The sequence below is a fragment of the Arachis ipaensis genome, chromosome B2, assembly GCF_059453495.1.
Source record: "Arachis ipaensis isolate K30076 ecotype BB chromosome B2, ASM5945349v1, whole genome shotgun sequence".
Taxonomy (NCBI): Eukaryota; Viridiplantae; Streptophyta; class Magnoliopsida; order Fabales; family Fabaceae; genus Arachis; species Arachis ipaensis.
The window spans coordinates 123388316-123401830 of record NC_142437.1 but is presented as its reverse complement, the minus strand read 5'-3'; the positions used below and the strand labels follow the sequence as shown (position 1 = coordinate 123401830).

Genomic DNA, 13515 nt, shown 5'->3' with positions numbered 1-13515 from the left:
TATTAAGATTATTATATACATTCTCGAATTAATTATTAAAGTATTCTATAACTAGTTTGTGTTCCTTCTTTATTCTAAGAGTAGTAAATTGCCAATGTAAGCGAAATAAAAAATCTTTACTCTAGTAATTAGTAAAATATTGTTATTGTCATAGAATACTTTATTATTTTAATTTTGTTTAACTCCTTCTTGAATTCAATAAAGGGTCATCAAATTACTTGACTCAAAATATAGTCGAAAAGATTGCAAAAAATATAAAAAGTTAAAAATGTAATATCAATGTTGAGTATCATGTATAAGAGTGAGATTAAAGAAAAACATGTTTTTAATTATTTAGATATCTTTTGTCCTTACCAATATTCTAGAGCACTTTTAAGAACATAGATTACATATTTATTCATTCTATTTGTATTTCTAATATTTTAAAATTTTTAATATAAATAGTGTTCTTCCAATAAAATTTAATATTTCTCCCCACCATCGTATTAACCAACCAACTAAGCAAATATGTATCACTACAAAAAATTATCGAAATACCGATCGATTTAGCGACCGATTCTGGTGGTCGCTAATTAGAAAATAATTTAGTGACCGATTTTTGAACAAGGCCACCAAATCCCTCACCAAAAAGTATCAATCACTAAATCGGTCGCTAATATAATCGGTCGCTAAATGGTAACCAAATTTTCGTCGCTAAATCGGTCGTTGAGTAAATCGGTCGCTAAATAGCGACTAACTTTTCAGTCACTAAATCAGTCACCAATGAAATCGGTTGCTAAATCTTTTACTTATTTTTGAAAAGGTTAAATATATCTTTTATCCTTAATAACTATTATTTTGGGGTATTTACAAATTCCCATACTACATCTCTGTTTATTCAATTTAGGGTAAAATATATTTTTTGTCTCTGAAATTTGGCTAAAATTTTAGAAATATTCTTAAGTTTCATTTTGTTTCAGTTTTGTCCCAAAAGTTTTCGATTTGCGTCAAATATACCCCTAACGGCTAATTTTTTAAAAAATTTAAGACCAATTCAATAACATTTTCATAAGAACAACCCTCAACAACATAAGCAAATCAAGCATAATTTTTATGCATTATTGTTAAATTGGTCTTAAATTTTTGAAATTTTAGCCGTCGAGAATATATTTGATGCAAATCGAAATTTTTTAGGACAAAATTAAAACAAAATAAAATTTAGAAGTATTTTTAAAACTTTTACCAAATTTTAAAAATAAAAAATATACTTTATCCTTCAATTTATTACATATCAAATCTTTTTAAATTTTAATATATAATGTCTTTTCAAATTCCAATAAAATTTAATATTTCTCCTCCAATATTTTTTTATATAGTTAAATTTTTTGTTGCTTAATTATTTCAATTTCACTATAACTCCAACACGGTTGCTATGACCCCTCATCGTTCTATTAACCAACTAATTATGTCTTCATATAAATTAACATATTACTGGCAACAACAAATTATAATGTTTTATAATCATTGTTAATATGTTTTGTTGTACGATCTAACTATTTGGAGTATTTCTAAATTTCCAACATTGTAATGAGAACTAGGACTCGTTGGTTCGTTCAACCATGAACCATGGTAAAAAATGTATTTACAAAATATTTCGATGCTTAAGTTAATATTTATGTTTGTGTTTACGATTATTAGATTTCGTCTTTTTTTTTTTCCCTCTTCTCTTCTATAGGGTATTATTTTTCTTCTCCTTATTGGACTAATGACTTCTTTCTTGATGTACATTGTGATTCTTAGTTATATCATGATTCAAAATCACTTTCACATATTATTATGAGAAACTCTTGATTCTGAGATTCAACATCTTCCTAACTCAATGTTCTTTCTACTATTATCTTCTTGTCTTACTTTAAAATTTCTTCAATTGATCCAATTAGGTTGATTCTTTCTTTACACTTTACCATTGCTTTTAATTCTTGCCCTATACATATACCTATTAGGCATTAATTTAGAAGTATATAAGGCTCTTTCCCTTTCAAAACATTCAAATTATCTTGGGTTAAACTCGTTTTTTCTTCTTGAGTTGTCATTATCTCATATATTTCATAATGACCGCTAATTTTTTTTATATGCTTTTTTATATGTTTTTTACCGGATTTGATTTAAAATTTAAATATAGAAAAAATATTTAATAAAAAGAATATAATATTGAAATGTTAATAAATTACTTGTGAACATACACCTTTTTTTTACGCAAAGACTAATTGTGCATAATAGTATTATATATAAACAATCATTAACCCAGTATAGAAAACGCTTCCAATATTGAAGTTCTCAAATCTTTATGCTTATGTCAGAATATTTATATTATTTAGATGCCAAATTTGATGAACTTAGAATAAATATTCCTGAATTATTGTATTTTATATTATTAGAACCAAAATTAAAGGTAGTATTCATCATATTACATTAAGTACTAGGTGCATTTATTTTCCAAAAACAAAACTCACAAAAATTAAAACAAATAAAAATAAAACACATTAAATACTTATCATTAATAAAGTATTAGGTGCACTCATCAATATTTATTATAAAATGAATAATATTATATATTTAAGTCTTTTTAGTTTTTATTAATTAAGTCTAACTAATAATCAAGTTGATCTAACATAAAATATTATTCTAAGTATTTTTATTTAACTTAGTTAAACTTAGTTCATAAAAAGATTTAGAGGTGTAATAATTTTTTCATATTCTCTTTGTATCTTGCTTATCCATGCTTCTATGCATTTCTTATACGCATCTTCATCCCCACGACATCGCTCTCTGCACCATTCTATACACCAATTTAGGGTTTTGCAAGTATTTCTGCATCTATGCCGTCTTTGTCTTAATTTTCTCGATAATGTGCTATAGGCTTCGTTGCATTTTCTGCAACACGAGTCAAGATCGTAGGCATCATCAACTCTTGGAATCCACCTTTTTTCATCATCACGAATAAAGCCGTCAAATTCAACATTAACATAATAAATAATTGTTCCAATTATCAATATTATTAGTACATAAAGCACACGGTGTTTAGTCATCTCTCTCTTTGTAATTACAAGTTTATGATGAAATTAGGCTTTATATAATCTAAAATTATTGTTAATATTATTAATATTATTGTACGTAGTATGATTTTCGAATTAATTATTAAAATATTTTTTCACTAGTTTGTCTCCCTTCCCTATTTTAAAAGTAGTAAATTGTCAATGTAAGCCAAATAAAAAGTCTTTATTTTAGTGGAATATTATCTTAGAATTTTTTATTATTATTATTTCAATTTTGTTTAACTCCTTCTTGAATTCAATAAAGGGTCAGCAAATTACTTCACTCAAAATATAATCGGAAAGATTGCAAAAAATATAAAATATTAAAAATATAATATCAATGTTGAGTATCATATATAACAGTGAGATTAAAGAAAAACATGTGTTTATACATTACATATTCATTCATTCTATTTATATTTTTAATATTTTAAAATTTTCAATATAAATAGTGTTCTTCCAATAAAATTTAATATTTCTCCCCCACCGTTGTATTAACCAACCAACTAAGCAAATATGTAATGGAACATGTTCTAAACTTTAGATCTCTAGGTGACTACTCATCTGAAAATTTTTTCCCATTTGAATTGGAGATGATAATTGTTTACCAATTTTTATATTTCACAATCGAAGATAACTTTTTGTTCATGATCTAAATTCCAGGAGAAAAACAAATTTTTCTTATGAGCACCAGAAAAAGAAGTGCATCAAATAGAGAACAAAAATCGGCATGTGTAACACCCTACCACACAGAGCTTTACGCTTAAGTCGTAAAACAGAGGTAGTGTGCTATTACGACCTCTAAAATAATATATATATATATATATATATATATATATATATATATATATATATATATATATATAATAGTAGAAAGAATGTAATATATGAGGAGTCTTGAGAAACAGGTAAAATCGAAATTGCCAAAATTAAAAGCGCAACGCTCAGGAAACGAGATTACTTACGTGCGAAGAAAACTAAAGTTCACTAACATATATATACAAAAGACAAGAGTAGAGGGTCAAGAGTACAAAATATCAAGCTCCTAACTCAGCCTGCGAAGCCAAGGCTGGCCAGAGAATATTTACATACATATATACATATCCCAAAATCCAAAATACACAAATAAAACCTTAGTTCTCCATAATCTTCTAGGAGGAGCAAAATAAACAAGTTGTTCAGAGAATGTTAAGTACATATATATACATAAACTATACATCAAAATAAAAACCCAGAAACCACTTCGCTGCAGAAGTCTAAACGCCTAGCGAGGTGCCTCTCGACCTGCATCTGAAAAACAACAACATAGTATGGGATGAGAACCGAAGGTTCTCAGCATGGTAAAGGTGCTATGCATATAAGATATAAGGTCCTGGGAATGACAGAGGCAATCCTAGAACGCCGACACTCAGATATAGAGCTTAAGGAACTAAAAACAGAACCCATAAATGGGTGGTCATCTAAGGTTCTCAAACCTAACTAAACTTAACTTGTACACTAAACTTTTTCACCTTTCCTCCATTCTTCCATCTCCTATGAGTTGCACAGACAAACAAGCAGAACAAGGCAAACATAAGTAGTTCACAGGTAATACAAATAACAATTATAACAAGTAGCAAATTAAAATCACGTAGGCAATCTCATATAGTTCACAAGCAAGCAAATTCGATAATATGCACATGACGTATGCCTGTCTTATGGCTGATGAGTCTCATCTGTCGGTTATCAAGCCAACCCGACAAGTCTGGCTGCTAAACCCTGGACTGTCCCCCGACGCGCATCCCCAAGAGTCTATGCATATCTTTTTCTCATATTTATGTAAAATTTCTCAATGGGGATCAACATTCTCGGGGATTTATAAGTTCCCGGTCACACTTACGTCGGGTCAACAGAGTATCGAGTCTTAACCTGGAACACGTGGTGGCAAGCCACGGTACTTTACCTAGGAAAACTCGTATCTCGGATAACATTGAATACATAATCTACATAAGTATTTTTAATCGTTCATATTCATTATATAATCGTTCATCGTAGCCATGGCATCATATATCCTTCATGCATACACATTCTCCTCATATGATTCATCATTTTTAACCTTTACTTCGTCCTTAAATTACCTCTATTTCCTAGCTACAACTTATTACTAGGCTTACTAGCAAGATCTAGGATTTAAAAGAATAAAAATAGATGTTTAGAAATTTGAATTTGAGCTTTAAAACACAAAAATCCATTTTATGCTAAAACAGAGGTCACGCGTACGCGTGGGCGTGCACCTTGGACCATTTTGCATACGCATTCCCTTTTCATGCGCACACATGTGCGTCAAACAGAATCGCATGCTGCGTATGAGAAGGTTTGCGTATGCATATACCCCAGGTCACGCATACGCATGGACGTACATTTTGCCAAAATTAAAAGTAGTATTCATCAGATCAAGTACTAGATATATTTATTTTTTAAGAAACAAAACTCACAAAAATTCAAAAAGATAAAATAAAACATATTAAATACTTACCATTAATAAAGTACTAAGTACACTCATCATTATTTATTCTATAATTTTCTATCTGTCTCTCAGTTGGATTTCCCCTTAAAAAGTGTCTCCATTGTTTTATGCATTTCTTATATGCAACTTCATCACTATGACAACGCGTCCTACACCATTCTGTAGCATCATTTAGCCTTTTACACATCTTTCTGCATCTACTCAATCTATTTCTTGATTTTTTCGATAATGTGTTATAGCCTTTGTTGCATTTTCTGTAACACAAGACAACATTGTAGGCATCATCAACATTTGGATACCACGCTTTTTCATTATCATGAATAAAGTAGTCGATTTCAACATTAAGAGAACAAATAATTGTTCCAATTATCAATATTATTACTACATAAAGCACATTGTGTTTAGTCATTTCTCTCTCTCTGATTACAAGTTCATGATAAATGAAATTAGACTTTATATAAACATAAAATTATTGTTATTAATATTTTTGTTATTATATACAATATGATTCTCGAATTAATTATTAGAATATTTTTTCGCTAGTTTTTGTCCTTTCCGTAGTTTAAGAGAAGTAAATTGTAACGTAAGCCAAATAAAACATCTCAACTCTAGTGGAATATTATATTAGAATTCTTTATTATTATTTCAATTTTATTTAACTCCTTGAAGTCAATAAAGTAATAAAGGGTCATCAAATTACTTGACCCAAAATATAGTCGAAAAAATTACAAAAGGTTTAAGAAGGTTAAAAATATAATATCAATGTTGAGTATCATATATATATATAACAGTGAGAATAAAAAAAACTATTTTTAATTATTTAGATATATTTTGTCTTTAACAATATTCTAGATCACTTTCAAAATTGCATATTGCATATTTATTTATATCTCTATTATTTTAAAATTTTAATATAATTAGTGTCCTTTTAATAATGTGAAAATACATAACAAAAGCAAGAGGAAAAAGGAAAAATGAGAAAGAAAGAGAGAAAAAGAACAGGAAGAGAGGAAGAGAGAGTGGGAAGTTTGGTCTCTTTCTATCTCTCTGTTTTTTTCTTCTTTTTCTTTTTTTTTTTTTTATATTTCCCCTTTTGTCTCCAGCTTGTGCTACGTATTTTCACAAATAGAATTTAATATTTTTCTCCCACTGTGTTATTAATTAGCCAACTAAGCAAATAAGCAATGGAACAATTCCAAAACTTATATCTCTAAGCAATTATTCACTTGAAAATATTTTAATATAAATCGAAGATAATAATTGAAAATTATTATTTTATCAATTTTTATATTTTATCATGAAAGATAGCATTTTGTTCATGATCTAAATTTTAGGATCAAACCACAAATTCCTCTTATGAGTTCCAAACATGAGAATTGAAGTGCATAAAATAAAGCGAAAACTGGGATACAAAAGAAGCAAGAAAGTTTGACAAATATAAAATACAAGATAAAACTTAACTTTATATAAATATTAATCAAATACAATAATATTTGAATTTCAAAGTGTTTAATTATGTTCTTAGTCTTTAAAGATTTTCAAAGACTTAATTAACAAAGTGCAGGAAAAAAAACTAGTACAAGTAAAAAAGAATAAATACATAAATGAAATAACATAAAATAAAATAAATGGTGGAGAAAATTCTAGACAGAAAACAACTTGGAATAATGCATAGGAATTTATAGGGATAAGTGAGTGTTCAAGTGTGGTTCTGAAAGTAAGATTATGACTTTTTGTCATTTTTGTATCTTTTAATTCACTCCATCTCATTTGTTAACATCATAGTTTTATCACAAAATTAAAAAGTACTTTAACATTTCTCTAATTACTTTATATGATCGCTATAATAGTTTAGGAAATATTTATAACTTCTTATTATATTAAATCAAAATAAAGAAAAATTTTAAACCTAAACATAAAATCTAATCTAATAATTAAATCAACAAAATTAAAATATATAAAATTAAATAAATATTTTAATATTTAAAATATAAACTACTAATTGTTAAATAATATTTGAACTTTTTATATCATGAATATTTAAAGCACGTCTTATGTGTTTAAAATTTCTATGTAAGAAAAAAATAATTTTTATCCCTTTCTTTTAATTGATCGTCATATCTTTATTTTTAGTAATATTTTAATGAAAAAAATATAATATTAAAATGTATAAATTATATGTGAACGTACACTTTTTTTGACTAATTGTGCATAATAATATTATGCATAAACAATTAACACATATATAAAACACTTCCAGTATTGAAGTTCTCGTACCAACTTGGATTAGTCGAGTAGTTAACTCACCCATCAACTTAAGTAAGTATTGAGGGTTCAAATTCTGTCTTGTATATACAACAATCCATTAGCTAACGACAGACTCTTAAATGAAGCTTAAATCTGCCATGAATTATCCGCGACAAATTAACCCTTAACTTATCGAGTTGGAAAATACTTTAGACAACAAAAAAATATACATATTGAAGTTTTTAACTCTTTATTCTTAAGTCAGAATATATTATGAATTATTATATTTTATAATGTTTTATACTACTAGCACCAAAATTTAAGGTAGTATTCATCACATTAAGTACGTATAAGGTGCATTTATTTTTTAGAAAACAAAACTCACAAAAAAACCTATTAAATACTTACCATTAATAAAGTACCAAGTGCACTCATCATTTTTAAAATTTTCTATCCATCTCTGAATTGGATCTTCATTTATAGCTTTAGTCAGAAACTAAAACAAATGATTTATATCTTTACTCCTTTGTTCTATGCATTTCTTATATGCATCTTCATCCCCACGACATCTCCCTGCACCATTCTATACACTGATTTATGCTTTTGCACAACTTTTTGCATTCATATAATCTATTTCTTGATTTTCTTGTTGACGTGTCATAGGCTTCATTGCATTTTCTATGACACGTGTCAAGATGATAGGCATCATCAACACTTGGAATCCACGCTTTTTCATTATCACGAATAAAGCCGTCGAATTCAACATTAACATAACAAACAATTGTTCCAATCATCAATATTATTAGTACATAAAGCACATCATATTTAGTCATATCTCTCTCTTTGTAATTATAAGTTCATGATAAATAAAATTAGGCTTTATATAAACCTAAAATCATTGTTAATATTATTATATGCAATATGATTCTCGAATTAATTATTAGAATATTCTATCACTAGTTTGTGTCCCTTCCTTATTTTAAGAGTAATAAATTGCCAATGTAAGTGGAATAAAAAATCTTCATTCTAGTGAAATATTATCTTAAAATTCTTTATTATTATTTCGATTTTGTTTAACTCCTCCTTAAATTCAACAAAGGGTCATCAAATTACTTGACCTAAAATATAGTAAAAAAATTGCAAAAAATTTAAAAAAAAGTTGAAAATATAATATCAATGTTGAGTATCTTATAAAACAGTGAGAATAAAGAAAACCTTATTATTGTTGAAAGAATAGGCTGATGCATTAGAAAAGAAAATTGAACAAGAATGACATTGAAATTAAAAGACAAGATGGTTGAAATGCTACAGTAGTAATGTGTTTTTTTCTTGCTAGGATTTGTGTTTTTTTTTTTTATCTTAAATTTTGTACTTAGTTTTTGTTTTTGTCAAAACTAATGTCTAAGTGTCAAAACTAATGTCTAAGTGTTTGAACAAGTAATGAATGATGAAGTTATAAATGATGCAATAAGTTTCATAGAAATAAATTCAAATTAGAGATACTTAAGCTAGAGTGCCTTAATAGCATTTCATAGAACTAAAATTTTAAACATTTGGATACTTCAACCAAAGTAGTGATAAATAGCTAGTCTTTTAAGTGTTTGTTAGCACTGATACATATTCCAGCAAAAGGTGCATTTAAATTGTACAAACAACAAAATATCACCAAATAATAATATATGTTGAACTCTCTTACCATTTGGAGTATTTCTGAATTTCTCGTAATAAAAACCAGAATTCATCGTTGGCTCGTTTGGCCACAAACCATGGCAAAATAAATATTTGCAAAATATTTTAATGCTAAAGTTTGTCTTTATGTTTGTGTTCACTTTTATTAGATTTGGCCTTTTTGGGTTCTTGTTTCCTTTTATAGGATGTTTTTATTCTCCTTATTAGAGTAACAACGTTATTCCTTAATGTGCATCGTGATTTTATGTCACTTTTTCTTGAGTTTGGACAACACTTACGATGAAGCTATATATATATATATATATATATATATGCAAGAGAATTGTGTTATATAATCAGAGCACTCATGATTACAAGTATTGATTGATTGAAACCAATAAGCTTGTGATTAATAATAAAAATTAAGGTTTAATTACACTATTGGTTTCTATAGTTTTACCAAATTTTTAATTAAGTTCATATATATTTTTTTCTTTTCAATTAGATCCTTACATTACTTTTAATTTTATAATTAGATCATTTTCATATCAAAAACGTTAAAATTAACAGAATATTTCTTCTAAAATATATGCGGTCAATTTGCCAAGAAATATTCAGTAAAATCTAACGTTTTTTACACTAGGAATGACCTAACTATAAAATTAAAAGCAGTGTAGGGATCCAATGAAAAGAAAAAAACTATAGAGACATAATTAAAAATTTGGTAAAACTAGAGGGACTAATAGAGTAATTAAACCTAAAAATAAAGATGTTTCCCGTAATATGTTTCTTTTATTTAACCATTTACTATCAAGAGTTTAATTTTGATGTACGGACAGTGTAAGTCGTACAATCATATCCGTTCTTTTAGATGATCATTCACGAGGTCAACGAGAAATAGTTATTTTTATTGATGTAACATTATGTAATTGAATGCATGCACAAAACTACTTTACACTGATAATGCATTAAAATTAAATTATACTATCAAAATTTTGAAAGTCAAATGTATTAACTGAAGTACATGATGCAATTTTTTGTCCAATTTTTATGAACACACTTGACGCTTGAATCTAATGGGAGAGAAACAAAATTACATTAAATTCTTAAAATCCATACAAAGATGAGTATACCACATTTTATAAGACTTAAAAAACTAAACCATTAATAAGAATTTAACCAACACGCAAAGTGAACAAAATGAGATACTCCATAAATGTAACACCCTACCACACAAAGCTTTACGCTTAAGACGTAAAACAGAGGTGATGTGGTATTACGACCTCTAAAATAAAATAAGTACATATAATAGCAGAAGAGTTATAATATGCTAGGAGCCTTGAAGGATAGGGAAAATAAAAATCGCGAGATAAAAGCGCAACGCTCAAGGAACGAGTTAACTTGCATGCTAAGAAAACTGTAATTGTCAAACATAAGATAACAGAAGTAGGAATAGAGTGCCAAAGATACAAAATAATAAGCTCCTAACTCAGCCTGCGAAGTCAAGACTGGCCGGAGAATATTTACACATATATACATACATATCCAAAACCCAAAAGTACATACACACAATCCTGCCTCTCCATAAACCTCTAAGAGGATCAAAAAGGACAAGTTATGCGGAGAGAAAGCTAAGTACATATATATACATCACTGTACAACAAAACTATACAACAACACTATCCAGTAACCCCTCCGCTTTAAGAGTCCAGACGACTAACGAGATGGCTCCCGACCTGCATCTGAAAATCAACAACATAGTATGGAATGAGAACCGGAGGTTCTCAGTATGGTAAAGGTGCCACACACATAATATATAAGGTCCTGGGAATGCCAGAGGCAATCCTAGAACGCCGACACTCAGATTGTAGAGCTTAAAGTATTAAACAGAAACCATAAAAGGTGGTTTACTAAGGATATTTAAACCTAACTTAACTTAACCTTAAATCTAAATCCCATTCTGCCATTCCTCCATACCTCCGACTCCATCATGCATTTTCACAGACAACTAAACAGACAAAGGCAAGCACAAGAAGGTTACAAGTACTGCAGATAACAAATATACATTTAACATGGCAAGTACATTTAGGCACACCCAGTTAATACACAAGCAAGTAAGTCAAGTAATATGCATATGATGCATGCCTGTCCTATGGCTGATGAGGCTCATCTGTCGGTTATCCAGCCAACCCGACAAGTCTGAATTGTCCTTAGACTGTCCCCCGACGTGCATCCCCAAGAGTCTATGCTTAGATTTTTCTCAAATAATCAATATTGCTCAATGGGGGTAACATTCCCGGGAATTTATATAGTGCCCGGTCACACTTACGTCGTAGGGTCAACAGAGTATCGAGTTTTCAACCTGGTACACGTGGTGGCAAGCCACGGCACTTAATCCAGGGAATCTCGTATCTCAGATTATTCAAATTCATAAGCCATATAAATAATTCAATTATAATTCCTCAACATCCACATCATTCTCAATTGCATTTCATTCATCATCATACATTAAACATATTCAATCCTTATCCTTCATTATCACACCTCCCATTCCGTCCATCAATAGTTTCAATTCAAAACATAATTCATTCTTTTCTAAGAATCAAACTTCAAACTTAAAACATACTCACTTTCTTAATAACTCAAAATCAAACCATATAACATTTAAATCTAAATCTCTTTTAAATAATCATCTAAACAAAATCTCTAATTTTTTATAAAATTTCGGCAGCATCTCCTCTAAAACTCGGACTTTGCCACCCTTTTCGGGTCCAAACCTGCTTTCTTTTCAATTCAACATACCCTTCCTCATCATCATAACAATCATCACAATAAATCTACTTCAAATCAACAATTAAACTCATACAATATTCAAATCCAACAACCAAAATTCAACTAAGAATCATAGTTCACAAATCCTAGGCTTTTAACACAAAATACCTCAAATCAATAATTCACCAAATCATTAGTTAATCAACAATAACATTCAACCATAATTCTATCCAAATTAACATAACAACATTCACCATCCAAAATTAAAAACTAATTATCCAATAAACTTCAACCAAATATATTCATCGATAAATTGCTAAACATTGAACATACACCTGCATTCCAACTTATCCTATGGTCATCTAGCCTAAGTTTTCACAGAACATTATATATTAAATGCAAGAAACCTAAACCATACCTTAGCCGATTCCCAAGTATTATTCCAAGACAATTTTCCTAAAACAACATAGCCCTCAAAACCTCAACTAATCCGCTTCCTCCAAGTTCCAGTATTCACAATTTCAAGCTCCAATTATTTATTTTCAACCTAATACACATTCATAATACATATATACCCAATTTAATACTCAAAGCTCAAATTTAATGAAATTAAAATAGAATTATCATATCCTCACCTTACCCAAGCTTCACATAAGCAAGAGTGAACGTTTCTCTCAAGCTAATTGGATCCTAAAACATCAGAAATCAAAGAAATTCAACATTCCCACTTAAAATTCGAAAATTGGGAGAAAAGAGGGCTGAGAGTGATTAAACAAGTTACCAGTGAAATTGTTCCGGTAGAAATGTAGAGCTCGACGCAGTGAACGCGTGGCCGCAAACGGTGCGGCAATCGGAGCTCGAACGGAGAAGTTACGGGGATCGGAAGTTAACGTAACAATTTTGACGTTCTTCCTTTCTTCTCCCTGATGCTCTTCGACGCTGCCAAAAATGGGGAGAAGAAGAACGTGGGTTCACTTAAAGGGCTGGTCCGGTTGGGCCCACGGCCCGGTTTGGGCCCGGTTCAACCGGTTCGGCCCGTTCGATCCAATCTTGGACCGATTTCTTCGAAATTGGTGTCAAAATTCTCGTTTCGATGAGCTCTACCCTATTTTGATATAATATTTGCATTTCTAATCCTCCTTATTAAAAACTAATTTATCAACTAATTATCTACTAATTTAACCGGGGTTTACAATAAACTCATAGAGCGGTGGACTTTGGCAGAACATGACGGATGGATGGACATAT

General features: G+C 29.3%; 1 long non-coding RNA gene across 1 annotated transcript; it reads right to left on the bottom strand.

Moving 5' to 3' along the window:
- Positions 1-10961: 10961 nt before the first annotated feature.
- LOC148575487 (uncharacterized) lies at positions 10962-13194 on the bottom strand. The gene is made up of 4 exons (XR_015904785.1): positions 13049-13194; positions 12903-12957; positions 12686-12814; positions 10962-11237 (listed from the first exon to the last, which is right to left on the bottom strand). It is a non-coding gene; the product is annotated as an uncharacterized LOC148575487 (long non-coding RNA).
- Positions 13195-13515: the final 321 nt, after the last annotated feature.